Raw genomic sequence first — 24,724 nt, forward strand, 5'->3', positions numbered from 1 at the left:
CACAAATGTGCACACTCCTAAATTTTTACATGATTTATGTTTTACATGCTTTTCAATGCTTTTGAACGCTCCTATTGTTAGTTTCTGGACACTGGCTTCTTGGGTGGCTTGTGAAGATTTTCCTGGTTGAATCCTTGTGTAAGAGCAGGATGATAAGTTTGTCATAGGGGGCTGGGTGTTGGAATTCAGCTGAGAATATCCTGCCAATTTAAATACTTAATATACCTTGAGCTTCAGCAGATGATCCAAAACACATGCAACCAAATCCATCACAAAGCTTCATTCAGTTGGCCAAAATACACCAACCAGAGAGAGACAGACAAAAGGAACACCCAAAATCTTTTCTCTAAAATGTTTGATCATTCATTAATTTGTTCATTCATTCATTCATTTTAATACATATTTGTATTGCAATTTTTACTTTATATTTATCATATATTTATTTACTTACATTGGTAATACTATTATTTTGTATATATATTTCTTATTATTGCATTTATTAATTTTATTCATTTTTTATATATATCAGATTGATCAAAATGTGTAGTTGGTTTATTTTATTTAATTTTTTTATTTATTATTTGCTTTCATTTAAATTATTTATACCAGACTAATCAAAATGTCCAAGCTCTTTAGGGGGTTTAGATAATTAGTTTCATCATCAGATTAATAACTTTTTATGTGCTTGATGTCAAGGTATAAAGAGTGGATCCCTATTTCTCTAAAATATGTTCACCACACGCTGTCTGTTTCATTGCTTGTGGCATCTCCACATGTGTGACACTAAGGCCATGAATGAATCCTTTGTGGCACTGCAACTGCACAGAAGCAACCCACCCCAACCTCTTTGCAACCTCCACCCTTCCCTCCATATGTTCCCAATACATCTAAACCTGTGGCCTGGGGGGTTCCCACTAAGCACCTGCCCCTGCCCAAGCTACAATGGGGGCTATTCTTCAGGAAGGATGGACAGTCTAACATTGACCACATGAGGGAGAGGGATAGGTGTCCTTTTATAGTTTTTCTGAAGGTGATGGCCTGTGAGAGAGCTGTCTGTGTGCATTTGTATGAGCGGGTGTTTGCCTATGTTCTTTGTGCATCTGTTTGTGCACGTCTTTTAGTTTCCCCCATGTCTGGTTTTACTAGTCTTTCAAAGGGGATTTTTTTTTCAGTTTGTTCGCACCACGCAGTGAGCTGTTATCTTTTAGATCAATGCAAGCTAAACGTAGGATAAAATGCCCTTGATTCGACTGTAATGCTGAGTTTAGAATGGAATGTAAGCAAAACGAGCCAGCGCAGGCATTTTTTATTTCTTCTGACAGAGGTTTGGCGCAGCATCTTCAGATATGCTTGTCTTTAAAAATGATCAATTTAACTTGCTTCACAGTTTGAACAGAGTTCAGCTTCCTCACTTCACTAGAAATGATTAAAGCTTCCTCACTTCACTTAAAAAGAACTGAGCGTCCTGATGGTTACGAAGGTTAAATGAGAATGCCATGGTCAACAGACACTTTGATATGGTCGTTGGATATTCACTAGTATAAGCTAGTTCACACAAAAGAAGGTAAGTTTTAATTATGTTTCTAATTTTATTATAGTAGGGAAGTCCACACCACAGTTAAGGTGAAAATGACGGAACAATATCGTTAAAATCAGGGTACATTTCCATGACAACACCACTAAAACAGAAAAATTCTCTTTTGCATTTTTGAAACATTTCATACAGATGATTACATTGTATGTACACAGTCCCCGTTTATGCATATTCATGAAAATGACAAAAGAATTACGCTGTATAATGCATGCCAGGCCAGTAGATGGCGATGTCACTTTCTAAAAGAAACAATACGCACCTGTGTACATACAAAGATCTATAGCGTGAACAGGTAATCAATTAGCATGACAATACCATTTTCACAAATTTGAATTTTCGTAGCTTACATGGAGACGGTAACAGTATCGGTTTGAAAAACGTTCACTTTACAACCTATTTTCAAAAGTTTGTGTCTTCAGGCTGCTTATAACACAGTTTGTCTTTTAAAGTTCTTGCCTTTGTTTAAGAACTATTTTTCCAGCTGATGAATAATAAAAACATTAAAAGGCCAATCAGAATTCACCCCACATTTCAATTGGCAGATGTCGTAATTGCACTCTCACTTATAATAAACAGAGCATTTTCACTTAGTTTTTGTGCATGCTAATATTGTTATTGTTACATTTTAGTTATTATATTACATTATCATGATGTATACGCTTATATAGTTGTCTTTTTGGTCATCGTTCTTGGTGTGAACATGCTTGAATTCTATGATTTTTGGCAATCCCATGGCCATAATGGTAGGGACACAGTTGCAATATCATTGGAACAATTTTTTTTTCAGCTGATAAACAATAAATACATTGACAGCCAATCAGAATCCAGCTCGAGCTTTTAAAGTGGCAGACTACAAAACTGCGGCACACTTATAATAAATAGAAAGATATTGTCCGTTATTACGGATGCTAATATAGTTATCATCCATGGTGTGAATGGGTTTAAGGGTGTGCGTGGTATGTGCATTAACACGATCATGTTTGCATTAGTGTGTGTGTCTCTGTGAGCTCAGGACCTGTTCAATGGGTAGTTCTGACAGACAAGGAAATAAACAGAAACTTGGAATGCCACAAGGGTAAACACACTCATTTAAGGTCAACGGAACCTGTCTCTCAGAGGCTTCCTTCACCTTTATCATGTTGTCAAGGTAATGATGACCACCGTGGCTGACAGATTGGTATCAAATATATTGCGTAGGCGCTTTGTAGGCGTTACATTTTCCACCACTTAAATGCATTTCTAAAGAAATAAGTGTCTTGTCAAATACTGCAGGAAACCTCTATCAGTAAATACCATCAGATTAATGTTCTTACCTCTAGGCCTTTGCGGCAGGCATACATGTGTTTAATCTAGTTGTCACTTTTTGCTGGAGGGTAAAAACTGCCTTCAGTCTTCTAAGAATGATTGACAGTGGAACAAATCATAGCCCTGAAGAATGTGCTTTTTGTTTTTTGTTTCAGTCATATTGCCTTTTAGGTTGTTGCAGCTAATCATCAACAGCTAATCTTGCACTCCGTATGTCAAGTTAAGAGCCTTGCTAACATTTGGCAAGGGTCCTGTCATCTGTCATCACTTATTGTCTCTTAATAAAGATAATTAAATGCAATTTCAACTGTCTTATCTGCAAACAGAAAGGTGTGAATTTAGAGGTCACACAAAAAGTACTGTTGTGAGTCAGTGAAAGGGAAAATCACCTAATCAGTCCTATAGTGTTCAGCCATATCAGATTCCACCAATGAATATGAACAGCCGCAGATAAGATGTTAAGATTATACCTGTGAACACTGTAATGATATATGACATAAATTCACTGTCTAATACAATGACGTAACTAATAGCAACAAATATAGCTAAAACGTTAACATGTCAAATATGTCACTTGTGTTTTGTTGGGTGTCATCTGTGATGACTGTGCAGTATTTTGTATTGCCAACAAAACTCCCATTCCCAGGCCTCTCTGTCCAGGGTGTGTCTTAACCTTGTGTACTGTCAACAACAGAGGAGGGTCACACACACACACACACACACACACACACACACACACACACACACATACTTACACTCAGACGTTTACGGCTGAAAAAATCAATACCCAAATACCGACCACAGTCTTACTTACATGACTTATAGCCAATTTTTTGCTCTACAGTGCTGTTTATTAATTAAATGTATTAATTATATATTAATTATATTATGTTATAGTTAATAGTATTTATTTTAAGTTATGCTTTCTCTGAATTGTTCTGGAAAAAAACATTAGTGAATGATATTATTATGAATAGTATTACTGCTTCTAGTAGTAATAAAGTAATAATAATAATAACGAAGAGAATTAATTAGATACTTCATTTTACATTTTTGATTAGATACTTTACTTCATGGTCATTGTTATTGGATATGTGAATAAATGTCAAGTTTGCTACCACTCACACACACACAAAAACAAAGTCTGTGCACATACAGCCTCACAATGGATAACAGCCACTCTGAGTTTTTTTATTATTATTATTTCTGAACAGTGTTGCTCAGTGAGGGAGCTTAAGCAGTGGACTTTGTCTTAGGGGTTGTTTGAAGATATAATGCTTTGCTGAAATCCAGTCTTTAAAAAATAAAAAAGATAAAGTGAACGAAGTGGAAGCAACAAAAGTGAATAGTTCAGTATATTGATGAGGGACGACCTGTCAATATTATTAACCATCTGATAACCTCACACAGTAGCTTTCTTTCTTGCCCCATCATTGTGGGAAATGGCTTGTTGTCTTATCTTATCAGCTGTTGACTATCTCATTCTCCCTGAGCTTGCAGGGTTTGCATAGGGGCTGCTGCGGAGCGCTTGCAGGTGTGAAGTCTGCTCCGTCAGGGTTTTAGCTCTTGGCATAGTTGGCTCCCTTCACTGAATTGTTGATATATCTCACCCTCTGGCATCTTTCCACCTTTCACAGGTATTTAATCCTCCATCTCCCCATCAAGCATGTAATTATCAGCCATTATTGTTAAAGAAATGCTTGAGAAAATGTGTTTTTCTTGGCTTCCGTCTTCTCACTTGGAGAAAAGAACTCAAATTTGAAATAATCCATGCCTCTCATTTTGCAAATGAGGTATTTGGTTGTTATGATGTGGGAAAAAGATGAATAAGATTATTTTAATCCTATTAAACAGGCACATCATCATAAATAGCTTTAAATAACGTCACATATCAGACTTGTATTTCAGGTTGATCTTTGAAGGGACGACAAACACATCTGTCTTAAATCCCTGTCCATCACATAATGATCAAACCCACATTAAAGGTAGATATGGATGAGTGCCTGCTCCCCATGAAGATGCGTACTCTTCACCTGTCTGCTACATGTTTACATAAGCAAAGCAGGCGTGCTGTTTGACAGAACCTCCTACGGTGATAATATTGACTAAAGGAGAGTTCTGCTTCATTTGACTTTTGGTACCATCTGTGAATTCAGCCATTGTTAACAACAAATCAGCAGCTGATGATTCATTTAAAGAGAATGTAGGCTATATCGTTTCATTTGAAGGTTTAGGGTTGGTAGATTAAAAAACAAATTTTTGTTTTTTTAAAGTAGTCTCCAATTTTCTTGTGACGTATCAATGTTGAAAACTGTTGCGCTGATTAATATTTTTGTGGGAACCATGATTTTTTTCAACTGTGGTTGGTTTGAACCATTTGAACCGTACCGTTAACAAAACGCGACGTGTAAACTCTGCTGATCACTGATTGGCCAAAGAGAATCATCACAACCTGCATCATTGAACTTGTGGCACAGGACACAAAAGACACACAGCACAGCCAGCGAAGATCGAACGCAACTGTTATGAACGAGCGCACCTTTTTTTTAACAAACAAAAAATGTTGTCTGTTGAGGAAGTAAAGACGTTCCTCTCGTTAACAGCAGGAGGGCGATATGAGTCTAGCAAGAGCTCGATGGGCAAATACGGAATTATAAAGTTTTTAAGGAGACACAGCAGTAGGGGTGGCACAACTAACGACATATGAATAATCCCACTCACTCTAAAACGATACTAAACTGCAGTGGAAATGCAAACCGAGCCGAGCCATGCCATATCATGTCATACTGAGCCATGATGAGCCGAGTTGTACCACGCAGTGGAAAAGCGACATTAGAAATGGCTTTATAATCCTTTCCAGACTGATACAACTATTGTGTTTCTCATCTGTTCGTAAATTTCTTTCAATCGCAGCATGATGTGTTGCTCTTTAAGCATGCTTCACTTTGTCAGACAGGTTCTATTTAAGTGATCTCTTGATTCAACAGGTCTGGCAGTGATCATGCCTTGGTATGGCTAGTGAAATTTAACTCAGCTTTCTAAAATAATGTGGTTAATCACAGTTCTTTCATGATTTAACAGGAGGGGGCAAATCATTTTTCACATTGTGTCAGGTAGGTTTGGACAGTGTTTTTCCCTTAAAGGAGTCCTATTATGCTTTTTCACTTTTTCAACTGTAGTTAGTCTGTAATTTTGCTGTTTAAGCATAAAAAGAGCTGCAAAGTTACAAAGCTCAAAGTCCACTTCAAAAATGAGATATTTTACTGAACAGAAATCACTTTTCAAAAATTAAAACGAATGACTCGTTTTCCAGGATTTGTGATGTCACAAATATCCACGAATGGGACGAGACTTGGTTGAGCTGCACTAGAGAAGGCAGCTAGTGTTATCACTATGTTGGAGAAACATGAAAACTGTTCTAGTACACCCCCAAAACAAAATCAAGACTTTGTAAAAGAGCATAATAGGACCCCTTTAGCAAACGAAATCATCAGTGTAACTGCTTATAAATATTTAGGGATATGGCTTGATGAGAAGTTGGCATTTGATGTTCATACTGATTGTTTGGTGAAAAAAAAAAAGAACTTTACACTTTATGTTGTTGTTGTTTACTGTAAAGGCATTGCGGGGTATGCTTCCAAAGTATATTACTAGTCTTTTATGCTTGCGTAGAAATAATTATTCAAATAGATCTTCAATTGGGATGAAATTATAAGTGCCTGCTATGTATTCAGAACATAGAAAATCAACTTTTTTGTACATTGCTCCTTGGTTGTTGAATGATTTTCAGATTAATATTCAATAAGAAGCAATTCCTTCTTTGAAAAAATAAAAAAATAAAATGATTCTTTAGCTCCGCCCACACGTCACGCCTCCAGCCGGTCGTGTTTTTCCGGGAAAAATCAGTACAGACTATCTTTCTCTTATAAATATAATAAAACTAAAGACTTTTTGGTGTTATGAAGGATGCAGTACTTCTCTATAGGTACTCAAGATTAACAGGAGATTGAGTGAAAATGAGCATTTCATCCCCCCCCCCCCCTTTAAAGAGCCAGTAAGATGAAAATTCTAAGCTTCCTATCACTGTTTTTAAGTCCTGTACAATAGGTTTAAATCCATCCAAGGTTAAAAAACATTGTCATTTTGTCAAAATATCATTTTAAAATTACCTCAATTCTCAGAGATCCCCAAACGGTTCCCGCAAAGCTGTTCAAAAGATTCAGTTTCCTTAAACCCCACCTTTCGGTAGAATACTGTGTTCTGATTGATTAACTGACATAGTTAGTTTTGATTGGTTGTTCCGCACACAACTTCATGGTAAACAATGCGTTAGCATCTTTTCATAATCTTCATAATCATACTTCGCGTTGTGATTCGGAGATGCTTGTTGGTCTAAATAAAGTTGGTAATGAGCCCTCTTTTATGGCCAAACGCTTTGTAAATCCCGCCTTGTACCGAGATTAGAAAAGCAGTCATGAGTGAAATTTTGTGAACACAACAAAAGGGATTTGTTGTACTGCTCTGGTATTGTGGTAAAAATGAATTTTAGCCATTGGTTCTTCTGATCTTCATTCTTTGGCAGTGAAAATAAAACAAACTTGCCTTTTACAATTAAAAACACACTGTCTCTTCGACGTGATGCTCTCACACCAACCAGAGCGTCTGTGTGGGGGGTGGGGCAGGTCAGAGTTCCGTTTCTCCCAACACGGTAGGCGGAGATTATTATGTAAAGTGTTCCTAGTGACGTACATAGAGATGGACAAAAGATTTGAAATCTATAACGACTCGTTTCAGCGATTCAGAGTCGACTCCTTACTTTAGAAGCCAATAACTTTATAAATCTTTATAAATCTTTTTGGTTTAATTATTTGCACATTGTTTACACTGATGGACAGCTACATCATACACTTTAATACAGGTAATTTTTGATTTCCCATCTGTGTGGCTCTTTAATTTATTCTCAAAGGTGGGTTGGGAGCTGGGTCGAGCTATGATGACTTTCACTTTGATATTTTATATAACCGACTGGCTGAGGCGAGCCTAAAAAGATGCTCAGGACAGTTGACGGGCCACTGTTGCCCATCGTCACAAAAGCTTATCTTTTTCACATGTTTTTACGCCTTACCGCTTGTCGATTTAAACATTAAAGCATCCAAACACAAGACGTGGAAAAGCTGAACAGAGTAGCTGGTTACTCGCGCGCTGTGTTCGGTGCGGAGAGAGAGACAGAGAGCTGCGTATCATGGACAGCGACACTGAACCGAGCTCTCTTCTGCAAAGAGAAAGGCGTCTCAAAACACTTGAACATTGAATTTGCTTATTTTTGTTCTTGTGCCGACAAATACATACAAAATATGTCAAAATATCCACCTTGGAAATTATGCTCGAAAAAAACGTCAGTTATTTCTTAAGTGAAAGTAAACAATTGAGGGAAAAAATGGGATGTGTATTATATTGGATGCATTCGTCGTCTCTTAAAGTGGCAGCGCCTAATTTAGCGACTGGCTGCTGTAATGTTAATCCAAGAAAATGAAAATGAAAATCTCTCACTGTTCTTTTCACTGAATTACTTTGTAGTTTTAACAGTCAAACCAAAAATTATTCAGACACCAGATATAATTTTTGATATATATAGCAAAACTGTAATAATGTGAGAAATGTTAAAGGTGTCTGAATAAATGTAGGTTTGATTGTATAATTTTTTTAAATTGTATAATTTTTACACCGAAGACTATCCAGTGCTATTTTACATTTAATTATTTGCTTTCTGTACCTTGACACCTACACACCTGAAAAAAACTTAAAAATTGGTGTAAAACAGGCGTTTAATCTAGATTAATTTCAAGATCACAGTGAGATTAATCTAGATTAAAAAAATTAATCTATGCCCACCACTAATATATATATATATATATATATATATATATATATATAATTGCAGAATGTAATGAATGGACCTTGTGGCTGTTTTTATGATTATTGTTTTGCTTTGTTTGTAATTCTGTTCTGTGTATTGTAACCTTTTAAATGTGAAACTCTTTATTTGTACTATCATCTTGGCCAGGACTCCCTGGAAAAAGAGAAAAAAAATTATTTTATTCTCAATGGGACATTTCTGGAAAAATAAAGATAAATAAATTGAATACTATTAATCATACTTTTGGAGTTACCCTGTTACATAAAACTAATTCATCCTACTATTTTAAGTGTTTGTACAAATTTTGCCTGAAACACCCACAAAAACACCAAGCCATAACTCTCCCATAACACCCTGACAGTGCCTTTGGCATGACTTGCATTTTCTTTAGAAAATATGCAAAGTTATTAGTTATTTTCACAATGCCATTTGGTATTGGTCATGTTGTGGAAATTAGAAAATGCACCTTTAAGATTTTTTTCTACAGGTGTATGTGCCATTTTTTGGGGTAAAAATAGTTGCTGCAGCATTTAACGGCTAATGCAGTCAACCCCAAATACATGACCGAACATGACTTACACAACAATGTGCTCAAAGAATTTCTCTTGTAAAGTCATTGTTCCTCATGCATTCTATTTTTTCCAACTATGTCCTCATGACAACCTTAATCTGGCCTGCTCATTTGTCTGTGATCAATATTAATCTCTAGAAGTATGAGAAATGGTCATCAGAGATCTGGGGACTGAGTGTGCTCTTGCCATTATTTGCCATTATCTCTGCTGTTACTACTTTAGCCTCTCTCATTCTCTCTCCCTCTCTCTCACACACTCTCTCTCTCACACACACACACACACACACACACACACACAAACACACACACACATTCACAGACTCACTCTTTACTTTACTTCGGCATGTTTTTTTGCTGTGAGGTTTTATAAGCCAGCTGCAGGAGACCTACATCGGCTCATCATAAATCACCCAGCATATTACAGTATGAATATGGAACTTGAACCGTGGATGTGGCCAGGCCAGCTGCCATTACTCAACTTTTTGTTTATTATAGAGGGACAACACTTGTCCTTCAAGCAGTCAAAAAGTAAAAAGTTTGTGCTTAGTTTAATATATATATATATATATATATATATATATATATATATATATATATATATATATATATATATATATATATATATATATATATTATTAACTTGCTTGTACCTCCTAAAATTAGAATCAACAGTACAACAGTGTTGACGTTTCCTATTGGAAGAGTCACATTTTTGTTTCTCTTTTACAACACTTATGCATGCACTACTGTTCAAACATTTTGGGTTGATAATATTAATGTAATATTAATAATAATATTAATAATATTATAACAATAATAAATATTAATAATAATAATTAATAACATGAATGCTACCTAAATTTACCTTTAATGTTACCTACCTAGCCTTTTTCAGAATTATTTGATGAATACAAGGTTGAAACTATAAAAATATATAAATTTTATCTGATATTTGGCAACAATATTACTAATACCTTAACTAAAATTTAAATTAAAACATACAATATAAGAAATATAAAAGAAAACCGTGTGATTCTGGAGACAGACCTTAGTTTCAGTAGTATTGTCAAAGTAATAATATCAGCATACTATCATCTCAAAGACATTGCAAGAATTAGATGTTTTATTCCCAGTCAAGACTTGGGGAAACTAGTTCATGCTTTTATCACCAGCATAATGGACTATTGTAATGGGCTCCTCACCGGCCTTCCCAAGAAAACAAAGGGAATCTGCTTTTAGCCATTTAGCTGCCCGCAGTTGGAAACATCTTCCAGAAGAGATCAGATGTGCTAAAACATTAGTCACATTCAAATGTAGACTCAAAACTCATCTGTTTAGCTGTTCATTTATTGAATGAGCACTGTGCGATGTCCGACCTGATTGCACTGTATTTTATGTATGTATAATCATTCTTTATTTTAACTATCTTAAATTCATTTTAAATCAAATTTTAAATCATCTTCAAATGTTTTATTTTCTTTGTTTTATTTAAGTTATTATTATTATTTTTTCTTTTATTTTATGTAAAGCACTTTGAATTACCATTGTATACAAAATGTGGATTATAAATAAACTTGCCTTGCCTTTTAATCAATTTAATGTTTTCTTCCTGAATAGATGCAAATGATAAAGGTAATCTAAATGTAAAATGTCAATCAGATCAGTTCAAATAATAATAGTCAATAGATGAGTCACTGCTGAAGATCAGGATTGATCCTCATAGTTTTGAGCCTACCTTAGAAGTGGAAAGCCATTATGTTTATATAGTCATATGCAATTTATTCACATTGATAAATGGTGCAAAATGTATCTAAGTGCTCTCTGACTCATATATTCTGATTTGCTGAGATCTGATTTTCGCAGCGTGAGTGAATGTTTTCCTAACACATATCTTGGCAGTAGGCACCATGCGGTGTATTAAGGGAGAAACAAAAAAAAAACACACAGGGGGATTGTGAGAGTTTGTGCAGTTCCTCAAACCCGAATTAAACCTCAAGCACTGACAGCCAGTGAGTAATTGAGAAAGAGAGGGAGAAAGAAAGAAAAAAGAAACAGCAAGCGATCTTGGTGTTGTTGCTGTTGGCATAGCATAAGAAACTGACTTCATCTCAGGGAAATGCAGATTTCTCTGCACTAACTGTCAATCAGGAAAACATTCCAAAGACATTTTCCCCTTTTGGGTTTAATTGGTGTGATACACAGATTTCCTGTTCATTTATTTTTACCAAGGAGCAGTTGTCGGGAAATCATCTGTCATCGTCAGAGGAAGAAGAGAAGGACAGCAGTGATGAGTGCTTAGTGCACACCCACCCTCTCTCCAAGCAGCATGATGACAAAACAGGAAGTTTAGCCTCCGTCCAGCCTCCTTATAGACCTTTGGGAATCTGAGTGGCTAGAAAAGGTCATGATTAATAATTTAATGTTTATTAGTTTAGCTAACGCCCTTGCTTCACTAACAGAGGGAGCCTCAAGTAGCTCAACTCTCTCTTTAGGACCCATAGGATATATAAGTCACATGATTAGACCATGTTTTCTTTCGTGAGGCTTCTTAATATTAACAAAACGCGATCTCAGTCTACTGGGTTGTAAATGTTCATAGAACATTGTGTATGGAGACGCCAAGTGTTGGAACAGAAATCATACAAATTTATTGCACCTTTTTTGCCTGTTCAGACCCTCTTTTCCTATTTTTGCCGACCATTGAGTAAAGTAACCTCAATGCTTTCATCCGTTTCCCTCTAGAATAAAGTCCCTTTCAGTTTTTTTTCCCTCCCAGCACTCAACACAGCTGGGAACTCCTAGATCAAGTTTCACACCAAAGCATCACAAGCTCAAAGCTACTGATTCTTAAAGAGTAGGTGTTCGCATTGACAGCAATTTGTCTTGAAAAAGCAACAGGAATTATTTATTTTTCGATGAGAGCCAGCTACCAGTGAAGTCAGTGATCATGTGATCTCCTTTTAGCCATTACTTGCTCTATATGATATGGCTTTGGTAACATTCAGTGATATAATAAAGAAAACTATCAGTAGAAAACCATGTCTGAAAGCCCCTCCTTTATAAATGCCCTCATAAAATATAATTGGTCCAATCTCCTGATCTGCATAACTGCATATTAAAAAACAATGTTTCATATTTTTTGATTTGCATGCCTGGAAACATCACATTATGCTAGGTTAGGGAACATTATTTATCTATATTATTTATAAGCCAGAGACAGTTATTTCAGTTGTACTGTCAGGTACCACGTTTAAGTTACAAAATCCAAGGTAGTTCCAGCACAGCTGCTGGGTTTTGAATTTGTCTTGATGTAAAGACGATTATTCTCTCCATCTACCAGTTGTCAAGTCAGTGCCTATAGGCACAGCAAACTTGAGTCGACATGCAGTCCTTTAGGATAAGGGTTTCATTCACCTTGTATGTCTCTGCCAAACATATCACATCACACTATGATTAATGTTTATATATATATATATATACATTTCACTGCCTCCACATAAATATTAAGCAGCACAACTGTTTCAACATTTATAATGATAACAAATGTTTATTGAGCAGCAAATCAGCATATTAGAATGATTTTTGAAGGATCGTGTGACAATGAAGATTTCATCACAAGAATAAATTATATTAAAAAATATTTTAAAAAGAAAACATTTTTAAAAAGTGATAATATTGCTGTATTTAACAATATTATTGTATTTTTATCAGATACATTTTCTTCTTTACTTTTTCTACAATTATTATGTTGGTTTTATACCCATATATGTATTGTCTTTATGTCAGCTCTCACTTTAAGTCCCTAATCTAAACTCAACATGGCCACATAAACAACAGCATACTCTTGTGTTGTGACACACATACACACACACAAACACACGTACACAGAGTGGTCTGAAAGCAGAGCTGTGTGAGGAATGTTGGGGGTGTTCAGGGGTGGGCAGAGGAGAAGATGATTGGTGTGGGCAGCTGAGATTTGTCCCCCAGCTGTAATGACAGATTACTCAGCAGGTGTGCCACTCATCCTTCACAGTGGAGCCAACACAGCTCTCAGATACTTTTCTGGTTCTGCATGCAGTATAAATAAAAAATACATATAGTGTCATGAAAAGGTTTTTGCCCCCTTCCGTTTTTTTGTTTTTTGTTTTTGATTTTTCATATTTGTTATATTTAAAAGATTCAGATCATCAAAACAATTTTACTATTACACTGACAAAGATAATGCAAGTAAATTAAAAAGGCAAGGCTTGGAACTTGAGAGTTCTGAGCCAAAAGCCATTGCTGACCAAAGAGAACACAAAGGCTCATCTCACATTTGCCAAAAAATATCTTGATTATCTTGATTAGTTGGACTTTTTGGAATGTGTATCCTGTTACATCTCCCGTAAAACCAACATAGCATTTCATAAAAAGATCATACCAACAGTTAAACATGGTGGTGGTAGTTTGATGGACTGCAGCTGTTTTGCAGCTTCAGGACCTGGGTGACTTGCCATAATTGATGGACCCATGAATTCTGCACTCTATCAGAAAATCCTGAAGGAGAGTGTCCGGCCATCAGTTTGTGACCTCAAGCTCACTTGGGCTATGCAGCAGGCCAGTGATCCAAAACACACCAACAAGTCCACCTCTGAATGCCTCAAGAAAATCTAAATTAAAGTTTTGGAGTGGCCAAGTCAAAGTCCAGACTTAAATCCAACTGAGATGCTGTGGCATGACCTTAAACAGTACATGCATGCTCAAACTCTCCAATGTGGCTAAATTAAAACAATTGTGACGTGAAAAAACTGTGACGTGAAAGACTCTCTTCCAGTTATAGTAAATGCTTGATTGCAGTTGTTGCTGCAAAGGGTGGCACAACCAGTTATTAGATTTAGCAATTACTTTTTCATATAGTGCCAGGCAGGTTTGGACAGCTTTTTTCTCTTAATAAATGAAAATATTATTTGAAAACTGCATTTTGTATTTACTTATATTTTTAGAATGTATTCATTTCAGATTTTTCTGTGACTTTTTCTGTGCATCATTACACCAGTAGGTGGTGACAAACTGAGTCACTGACTCAACTGATTCCTTCAGGAATTAAACGAGTCTAGCTCTGTCCCAAATAGCAATAAGAGCCTTAGTGGACATTAGTTTACATGTTTAAGACAATACTCTGATTAAAAATCTACCATATAAAAAGATTTTTGATTACCATAATCTTGCCTAAGTCATACTTGAATTAAACAAAAATCAAATTAAGACGTGGAGTATTCCTATTTTTTAAGTGCAGTATAGACATAAATCACACTTTTACCATCGTGTATTGTGACATTTTGTGTCCGGATACACACACGGCAGTGACAGTGACATCAAACAAAAGAAGATGGCTTCAACAACGCTGTCTGTAAGTGCACATGAATTGTGGGACAGGGCCTCTGTGTTTATCACTGAGTCGTTGAATCATTCATCTATTTATATTGCTCAGAGTCACTTTTTATTAATTCATTTTTTTTACAACTTTTGGTATGGGTGGAGCACAAATACAAAATGTAACTGACAAATATGAATCTAAATAGTAAGTCAATTCAAATCTGCAGAATCTCTGACTTGCGGCAACTAAGGTCACCTTAACCAAACTGTAAATCAGCCAAAAATCGAGCCTATATACAGTCAAGCACATTGATTGATCTTTCAAAAGCACAACAAATAATAGGTCAGTCAGTCTTTTTCTCATTTAGATGTGTGCCTGCATGAGACACAGTGACTATAATAAAGGAAAAACACTAGTTTATGTATTCATGCAGACCTGCATTTGTGTATATGTGTCTGGACTCTTTCCAGGCCCTCATATACCCATTACAGCCCTTCAGTCTGTCACACTTTCATTTGCTGGCTCTTTACAGCAGGGCGGGCTTGTGCCGCAGGGGGGACTCAGCCTTTGATAGTCTTTATGCAGAACACATGTGGGACAGAACCTGAAGCAGCCTTGCTGGGAAGGCCTGGCCATCAAAAGTCACTATCATGTTCATCACTTCCCATCAGTCACCTCAGCTCTTTCTTTTCAGTCACAACCTAAATTTCCCTCTCATGAATTGTATTTGATTTTTTTTTTTATGTGTTTGGAAAACAAACTTTTGTGGATTATACTGGCGGCTAGTGGTACTCTTGAGCTGTGAAACGCTAATTATCTCAGCGAGAGATCTGTATTCCCTCAGCACGGCATTCCAGCAGGACTCAGTCTCACTGCAGCGGGATTATGGGGATGAGTGGGAGGGAATGTCTCCACAATAGGATTAGATTGATTTGTATCTTCATTATGTCCCTAATGGAGCTTGAGAGAGTGTGTGCTAATGTGAGGCTGGCCTACGTACATACTCTCTTTGTTAGAGTAAGACGGCTTCTTATAGAGATGTTTCGACTCACAGTCAACGTAACACATTTTAAATTACTCTTGGATAAAGTATATGAATAGTTACCAACCAGTTGGGCTGTAAAAAGATCCTAAAAAGCTATTCAAACTAGATCTGTGCTATCCTCGAATCCTCTCTCCTCTAGCGCCCCCTGTGGAACAGATTGGTCATGGCAAGAGACCCTGTATTTATCCAATAACAAGACTCTGCTTGAGGGCTCAGATCAAGTTGCATCTAATGCTTTAGCAAGGACCTGCTGCTGAGTGACGTTGCTATTTGAAACAGCTAAGGTTTCAAGGTGCCTAACAAAGGAAATTATACAGAGGGAGACTTGGGAAATAAAAAGCGAGGGCAAATGTGGGGAGGGGCAAAAGAATATGAAAGACACTTGAGCCGAATGGATAGGGAGGTAAAATTATGGTGCATGAAATAGTCTGAAGAGTGGGTGGAAGAAGAATTGAATTTCATGAAGATTGTGGAAACTAAGAAAAATCAAGCATATTCATTTGACAATGGCAGTAATCCAATGTTAAATGTTTGTGGATTATATGGTTGTAAATATGGCTGAGTTGGTGTATGTTATACTATAAAGAATTAAATTAACATGATTCTGATTAATTTATGAAAATAATTCCTTTATATATAATTATACAAAAATCATATATATATATATATATATATATATATATATATATATGTGTGTGTGTGTGTGTGTGTGTGTGTGTGTGTGTGTGCGTGTGTGTGTGTTATATATTTAAATGTTAAATACTGTGTAATGATTTAAAAAAAAAACATAAATACCATTCATTTATGATTACTGATCAATGCTAAGCATAACAGTGTAAGATTCTGGTATTAAAAAACTTTCTTTCCCCTTTTCAACCATAATGTCCACCTACTCACACACACGCAGACACACTGTTTTTTTTTTCTGAGGCCCCTGTTGGTGTTTGGTTACATCGCTCTCCATTTTCTGGAAGGAATGACCACATCGGTTGCCTTGGGGATCAAACCAGGAAGGACAGCCGCCCGCAATGAGCTGGAAATAGCCTTGAATCTCTGACAGAGGAAAAAAACAACAACTTCTGAGCCAATCAATACGCTGATGGCCTCTCTAAGATAATCTCCTTTTAAGTTTTCTTACCTTCACGGCAGCATCTCGATCGTATGTGTTCAGTGTCCTCTGGCAGTAATTCCCTCACATCAGTCTGTGCTAGGAGATATGCTGGAACGAACACAGGAAGTATTAGTGTCATTTGAGGTCAAAGGTCAGTTGTTTGGCAGTTATATTGGTGTCTGGTTTGGATGAGGTGAACCCCCGGTTTCACATGAAGCATACAGGGTCTAATTCACCCTTAGGGGGTTTAATTCACCCTTTGTTTGATGCATTAGGTATTCTGATAAAAATGAGTAATAATTTTACCGCATTAAATAATCTTGGTTATTTTTTTTACTTATTTTTTTATATTTAAATTATTTATTTAGAAATTAGCAATTAACAATAGTATATTTTAATTGTAAATTAACATCAAATTTATTGTGAAATGTTACACTGTTTTTATAGTTCTTGTCTGGGAACTCTTGTTGTCTGGTAAAGCTAAAATATTCAACCCCACTTCCAAGAAAATACTTCTTAGATTTATTTAAACAATTAAACCCAGATTTCATATCCTGCTGAAGCTATTTCTTCTGTACTTTGTTTGCTTGTTGAGTCATAACCGAAGCATGTTTATTTCCCAAGAGACATAGGCCTACTTGCCTTATCCGTTGTCTATTTTCTTTTAATGCACTCACAAATCATTTTATTCATCATTTGTCACTAAAACACATTTGGACATCAAAAACTCTCTAGTATGAGATAACTGATATTCATCAAGTAAGAAAATAGATATTAGTTTCTCAAATAACAATACAAGCTTTTTTCCTAATATTTAATTACATTTTAAATAATGTTTATATTTAAATTAACGCTGAATTCTCAGATCACATTTAACACATGTCAGGATGTTTATTTGAGATTTTCAGCATGTATTTAAGCTGCTCTGGATGCTTTAATCCATGACTACTGACTAAACAAGTGCCAGCTAGTTGGTACTGTGAATCTCTTTGCTCTCTCAGTACAGTGCCAACTCCATTTACACCGTGCCATGCTGTTCTCGTCTTACTGCATCACCCTGTCAACATTTTCTTCCCCCTCTCTCCAAACTCTTTCAGTTGTCCTTCAGAAGGGCAGTATGGTAGCCCCTCTCTTCCCACATGTCAATGATAGTAAGCTCCAGAGGGCAATCCTTATGAATGCTCTAAACACATACTTCCTCAAACTTGGCAAGGGTCGAATCCCAAAAAAGCCATTGCTAAGCCTCTTACTCCCTTGCGAATGGTAGCCATACAGAATACCTGTCTGTCAACGAGACTAATAACATACATCCTCCAAGGAGAGGTTGTGATCGAGGTTCTTTGATTGTACATCCGCAATAGCCAATTGCCAATGACATTTCAGACACCGCCGACAAACTCATTGATTACATCTAAAAATCTTTACTATCATTTTCACAACTTTTCATTGCAACAAATAATAAAAAAATATAAATAAAAAAAGTGCTTTGGAGCTAAATTAAAGCATATTGACTGTACTTTGTACTTTGTCGAACCCAACAGAAGCCTATGGCCACAAGCTTTACAGTCCATTCTGCTGACTCTACATAAAGATGTCACCTAGCCAAAGCTAGCCCTTCTTCTAGTAGATAATGAAACATGGAGATGAATCAGCTCAGTTAGGTCAATGAAAAAGACGGAAAAGAAATCCAATGACCAAAGAGCCTTCAAAGTCAATTCCTTTGGGCCTTTGAAATAAGGGAGGGAAAAAAGACACTGGTTGGATAGTATGCAGTCATCAGAATTTATAATATGATTCATTTGCTGACTAACAGAAACAGAAAAATACTGAACATTGCAAATTCAGGAGCACAGAGGGCATTCTAACTTATTGTTCTCTCCACTCCCAGAATCCCTTATCCTTCTCTTTTTGCTTTTTCCTTATAACTCTGCCTGAAGAATCCTTCATCTGTGGTTCCTGTTTGAACGACGCACAGATAAAGGTAATCAGATGTAATGTCTCGTAAAGCACAGGGCACAACAACCAGCCTGTCCTGTGGAATTATTGCACAATAAGGTTGGCCTGACTATGCTTTGCCAGAAAGAGCAGGTGTTGTGCTGGTCCGGATCTGTCCAGTTAGAGGAGGACCACTGAGTCATTCCACCCCAGACTCACAAGACAGCTGCAGGGGACCTCGGACCCACTGTTGGCCCCACAGCTGTCACTGTTCCCTGGATAGAAAAAGAGCAACCCTGCTACCCTTAACCAACCACAGTGACACTGAAATGCAGTTTACCAATGACGCCATGAGAGAACTTAATATCCTTTATATCTGTGTTTTTTATACAAAAAAAAATATTTAATTATATTTTTTATGATATTATATTATTTAATATTTAAAAATGTCTTATATTTATATTATTTTAGGATAATTTTAATAAAACAGTTTATATATCTTTTGTTAGATTTATATAAAATATTATTTAAAAAATATACCAAATTACATGTTATTACTGTTATTAATTGGTATATATACATTTATTATATAAATAATTGTATAAAATTGTGAATTTCTCTCTCTAGTCATTGTTAGAGCGCTCTCAAAAGGAAGAGACCGCGAAGCCCCCTGCCGATTGTATGGGGTGGGTTCTGGATTCTCAACCCTCACATCCCCTCAGGGCCGTCGGGACCGCCATCAGCCCAGGTAATCCCTAATAGCTTAACTGCAGACCTGTCCCAAACTATCCAATAACAAACCCACCCCTACACTTCCATCTACCAAGCTTACCATATGCCACACAACTAGCCCATGTTGAGTAAACATCACTTAACCTGCTTTAAAGCTGATGAGCTAATTGAGTTTAATTACAGTCCCACTGTTATTGCAAGAATGCCTGGAGGGAAGGAATTTGTTCTAATTAAGAGGCTGCTGTTTGAGCTCCTGGCGTGTCATGAATTCCATGCTGGGATGAAGACCTGTACTTCACAGAGTTTTATAAATTTGATATCACTTCAGGACATTGCTGTCATTTAGAGGAATCAGAAATACCAGAAATGAGATATTTTTGTATGCACATTACTTTGGTTCATAAACTCAAATAATCACATCCAAGGAAGGAAATATAGCTTGCTGTGTTCATAGATGAAAATAACTAAAGGGATTGTTCACCCAAAAATGAGAATTCATCATTTACTCACCCTAAATGATAAATACACACTAGATATTTGTAACAACATGGTGAGTGAATGATGACATTTTTTTTTTTTTTGGATGAACTATCTGTTTATTGTGCTACAGTCAGAGTTAGAAAGCATTAAAAATATCAATAATGTCAAAATTAAAACATTTTTAAAATATTACAGTTGTCATAGACAATAGTTGTAACATATATCTCTAGAAATATATAAAAAATAAATGCATATCCAAAAATATACAATTAAAAACTTTTTGCCCTCTACAACAGTAAAGAAAGCTTTCGTCATGAACACAGTATGCATCATTTTTACTTTCATGCTTATCAATAATAGAAAAAAAGGCATAATCCATTCGAGCACTAATACTAAAGCATTCTGGAAAATGATTTTTTGTGTGTGTGTCTGTCATTTTCAGTGTGCACTGCCATTGATCCATATTGAAAGGCCATCTTCTAGTCATGTAAGTAAGTTTTGAAATAAATTTCTGATAAGAAATGTCCTTGTGGGTCGTGTTCATGTTTTTGCTTACGATTATTGAGCCAATGTCTGTATTTTTAATTTACTCTACATCTAATCTGAGAGACAATATTAAGTTTTGTTTAAAATTTAGGCAAATTTTTTTTTTGTTAAACTTAATTTATTTAAAAATGCATATATGCATTGGGTTTCAACACACAAGTCTATGTTTTTTTGACCCATTTCCACCACAAGTGTGTTATTGATGTCATTTAGGTCATTTTGAATGGCACTGAAACACAAACCAGGTCCAGATTGTCTGAGCTGCATGGTCCCGTGGCTGATAAGATCCCAAGGCGGCAGCTGGGCAGAGGCTGAGCTGTTCGCGAGGGTCCACCCGGCTCAGTTTACAGTGACAGCTGGCCTGCCAATGGTGGGGAAAAAGGGAGAGGCCAGGGCGTGAGGGCTGTTTCTGAATGGGACCGTGTAAGAGGACTACTTGTTGTCTAAGGCCGGGGATTACCTTTGCTGAGACCTGGAGTAAAATATCCCTGAGGGACGCTGTGCTGTGTTGTGAAAGCTTTAGGCTCATGGATGATACTTAGAGTGGGATTTGCCATGTAAATATGAAAATATGTGTATGGTCTCGAAAACAGAAAACAAAGTGAATTTTAAACAATATAACAATGCAAAAGAAATGCTGGGAGATTTAGGTTTTATATTTACTGACTCTGTCTTGCATCATATATTGTTTTCTTTCTCTTCCCGTCGATCTTCAGCTCTGGGAGAGGGAAAACGGGATGAAGCTTGAACCCTGAGCTCCGGGGCATCCGGTCAAGGCCTGGATACTAATACTCATGGCTTTCTGAGAGATTTCCTGAACCTGCTGGCCCACGCTGTGAATAAAGATGCGGAAAATTAGTCTTGTTTATATTGTTTATTTTTATTTATTTATTTGTATTTTTTGGATTATGTGTTCTCATTAGGTCTCAGAATAATATTAATTTTGGAGCAAGCTCGTAGATTATTTTAGACATGTCCCTCAACTGTAGGTCTCAGTCTTCCCAGAAATAGCCATTCACCCTCAGGCTTGCACTCCTGGCCAAATTTACTGACCACAAATCAACAGGCACCTTGCTTACCTGCCTTAATAGTGACTAATTTGTCACTGGAATGCACCTTTCCATGGGGTTCATAGTAAAAAGCTGTTACTTTGTGAAGTTGATATGTATCTTGAAACCTGGTAGTATAAATTGTGACTAAAGATGACAGTGATTAGATGTGTTTGTTTTCCCAGAGAATTTGGTTTTGCTGGATCAAAGGCGAACTGACCAGGTTTAAAGTTGGTTAGTGCATATACAGCAATACAAATCCACATAACTTTCGTATCGGGATTAGATTTTACAAGAAAATAATTTTAAGAATTAAATAATATACTTGCTCCTGCTCCTTTGCTAGTAATTCTGCTTGTCTGTGCACCAGTCACTATCTATCAGTTTGCGGTTTATTAGTATGGATTTTTCTGTTTCTTTCTACAGGTGTCGTTGTAACACCAATAGGTGGCGACCGAGTGAATCATTTGAATCATTAATTGAGTCGATTCGTTTAAAAACACTGATTCATTCAGGATTCAGGAATGCGCCACTCAGATATTCAGCAGTTCATCTGTGGCTTTGTTTGTAATCAGTATTGTGCTTAAAATGTGTTATTCAATATTAACTTTTAGTTCATTTAACTGTTTTGTTCACCATATTTTTAACGAGTGTGCACAGACATTTTGGTGTGGGCCACTTCCAGTTATTTCAACTGTACAAAAAAAGTATTTTGTGCTGCTTTATATTGCAAACAGGTATTTGTTATCGTAGTATTTTTAATCTATTTTTGTAATCTTTAGCTATTTTAATTAATTGGTTTGCAGCAACAACAAAAAAAAAAAGAAAAGAAAGAAAAGTTTTTCAGTTTACTGCACTTTGTTAGGCCTATATTTTAGTTATTTACTATGTTTCTGGTCACACTGCTCTTGCGATATTCAATACAGCAGTCCTGCTTGTCGTGAGATAATGTTTAATTAGCTATGGCATTAACTAACCTTATTATAAAGCATGTATTGTATATTTCACATATTAACTATGCAGTACTGCAGCAACCTGCAGTTCGATTAATAACAAACCAATGCAGAACACTAAACCAAGCTCCAACTCTCACTGCAAGGCCAGACTAAGATTAGCACTGCTTGTGGGATGGGGGATCCACTGGAAAGGCTTATTATTGAGACCCAGGTTTAGAAAATTACGTTTGGCTCTCTGGTGAGAATCAATTCAGCAGTGGCTGAAGCTTCATCCTCAGTCACAGCTGGGCTGAATTAGAGCTTAGTGGGCAAATGTTTCCCACGTGTTCCCCAGTCACAGGCATATGGCTTCATCTCACAAGCGTGGAAATTGTAGCTAACGGTAAAGACTTTAAAAAATAGGTCTGTCATCCTGCAGACCTTGCGTATCCCAAGCTTTACATTCCTGCAAAGAGTGTCCACATCAGTTATTATGGTAAATAATACGGAGGATTTGAGTTTTTCAGTTATACATTGTTCTAGGCTGTGTGCTAACACAGGATATAAAGCATACATTTAATCGAGTTAAACACTTGCTTTAGAAGTTGGATATTGATACTGAATTCACTACTAAAATACTGGTTTCCATTTCCAGCATACTTACTGTACGTGCATGTGTTTGTATGTGTGGGTCCTAAAAGCAGAAGTCCATAAGACATGAACCTCTTTCCTGGATTCTGCAAAATATATATACTGATTGAACAAAAAAATCTCATAATAATTTCAAATTTTCTGCCTCTCTCTCTCTCTCTCTCTCTCTCTCTCACACACACACACACACACACACACACACACACACACACACATACAGTACACTTGCACAGGCTTATTTGCCCTTGAAGGAATAACCGAAGAAATAGACGAAGCTTTTATTGGCCACTCTCAATCATCTGAATGAACAACAGGGAGCTTGGGTTACACGTGTCCGCATTATTTTCTAAATCGGATCCTTAACAAGCTGTTTTTCTCCCTTCAAAGATGAATTGTGGTGACCTTGTGAAGAGCTTATAGAAGAGGTCGATAACTTTAAAATGGGACCACTTTGTATTAGAAGCTCGCTATTAATGTGATATGCTGCGAGTCATTGCCTAAAGGTTGTGGTGTGACAGAAATTACTGTCATGCTGCTCAAACAAATTGAAGGTGGTGAGTGTAAGCAGCATTGTCCACATAAGAATGACATGCAGGGCTAATTACAGGCCTGTTGCAATAAAACGGACAGAGTGTTAACAATGCTACAAGTTTTTACATGTAGTATTAATTATTTCGGCCCACTAGACACACTCAGCTATCTTGTCAGTTATGTTGTAGACATGTAATTGTAATGTGCTGTCATTGTAGTTGAATGACAATTAAAGAAAAGAACAAAACATGCATGAGCGTCTGAACGGTCTGCACTTATGCCACTTAAGACACCTGTAGTTGATTCCTTAGATCAATATGCCCGGATGTGTATATGAAAGTGTTTGAGAGAGGCTTTTTAAATCTGCAGTGTCTATTTTTATGCGCGTGGTTATGGTGCACGTGTTCCCTGGGGTTCTTTATGGAGCATGATGAATGAGGTGCTATTCACAGTTTGAGGCCTAACTCGTTCAGCTGCCAATATAGAAACTCAGTAGCACCACTTGCTGACATTCACATTGCAGGGCTGTGATGGCAAAGCAGGTGTTGTGCTTTCATATTTTTTGTTTGTTAGTTTAATGTCATATCTTTCACACGGTCTTTTCCTCCAATGCATCAGCAGGTATTTTTCTGTGGTGTCTCTGAAAAAAATGACACTTCATAGCTTTCAAAATGTCATTAAGTTTGATTTATTTTTTCTTATTGATTTAAATGTTTGAAATTGCACTGTAAACACACATGCTTATTGAGCATTATATGATAAAAATGTCTAGTTTAGGTTCTAAGCACAATTTACATGTGCACATTTGAAGATTCGGTGTCATATTTTTAAACTGACGGCACTTCTTGAGCTGCAGTGACATCTAGTGCTCTTTGTGTATGGACTAGATCTATACATGCACCATCCACTGTTTGATAAACACATCAGCTATTGTTTCAGTAACCACAAGAGTAGTAATTTCACAAG

General features: G+C 36.5%; 2 long non-coding RNA genes across 3 annotated transcripts; one reads left to right on the forward strand and one right to left on the reverse strand.

Annotated features, from left to right (window-relative positions):
• Positions 1–16,650: 16,650 nt before the first annotated feature.
• Positions 16,651–21,325, reverse strand: LOC127984422 (uncharacterized). Its single transcript, XR_008160599.1, has 4 exons — positions 21,053–21,325; positions 20,835–20,953; positions 16,927–17,007; positions 16,651–16,841 (listed from the first exon to the last, which is right to left on the reverse strand). It is a non-coding gene; the product is annotated as an uncharacterized LOC127984422 (long non-coding RNA).
• LOC127984420 (uncharacterized) lies at positions 18,833–21,450 on the forward strand. 2 transcript variants are annotated; one of them, XR_008160598.1, is made up of 5 exons: positions 18,833–18,880; positions 19,462–19,582; positions 20,489–20,533; positions 20,806–21,149; positions 21,309–21,450. It is a non-coding gene; the product is annotated as an uncharacterized LOC127984420 (long non-coding RNA). The 2 variants fall into 2 exon arrangements; XR_008160597.1 differs by having other exon boundaries at positions 20,806–21,450.
• Positions 21,451–24,724: the final 3,274 nt, after the last annotated feature.

The sequence above is a fragment of the Carassius gibelio genome, chromosome B20, assembly GCF_023724105.1.
Source record: "Carassius gibelio isolate Cgi1373 ecotype wild population from Czech Republic chromosome B20, carGib1.2-hapl.c, whole genome shotgun sequence".
Classification (NCBI taxonomy): domain Eukaryota; kingdom Metazoa; phylum Chordata; class Actinopteri; order Cypriniformes; family Cyprinidae; genus Carassius; species Carassius gibelio.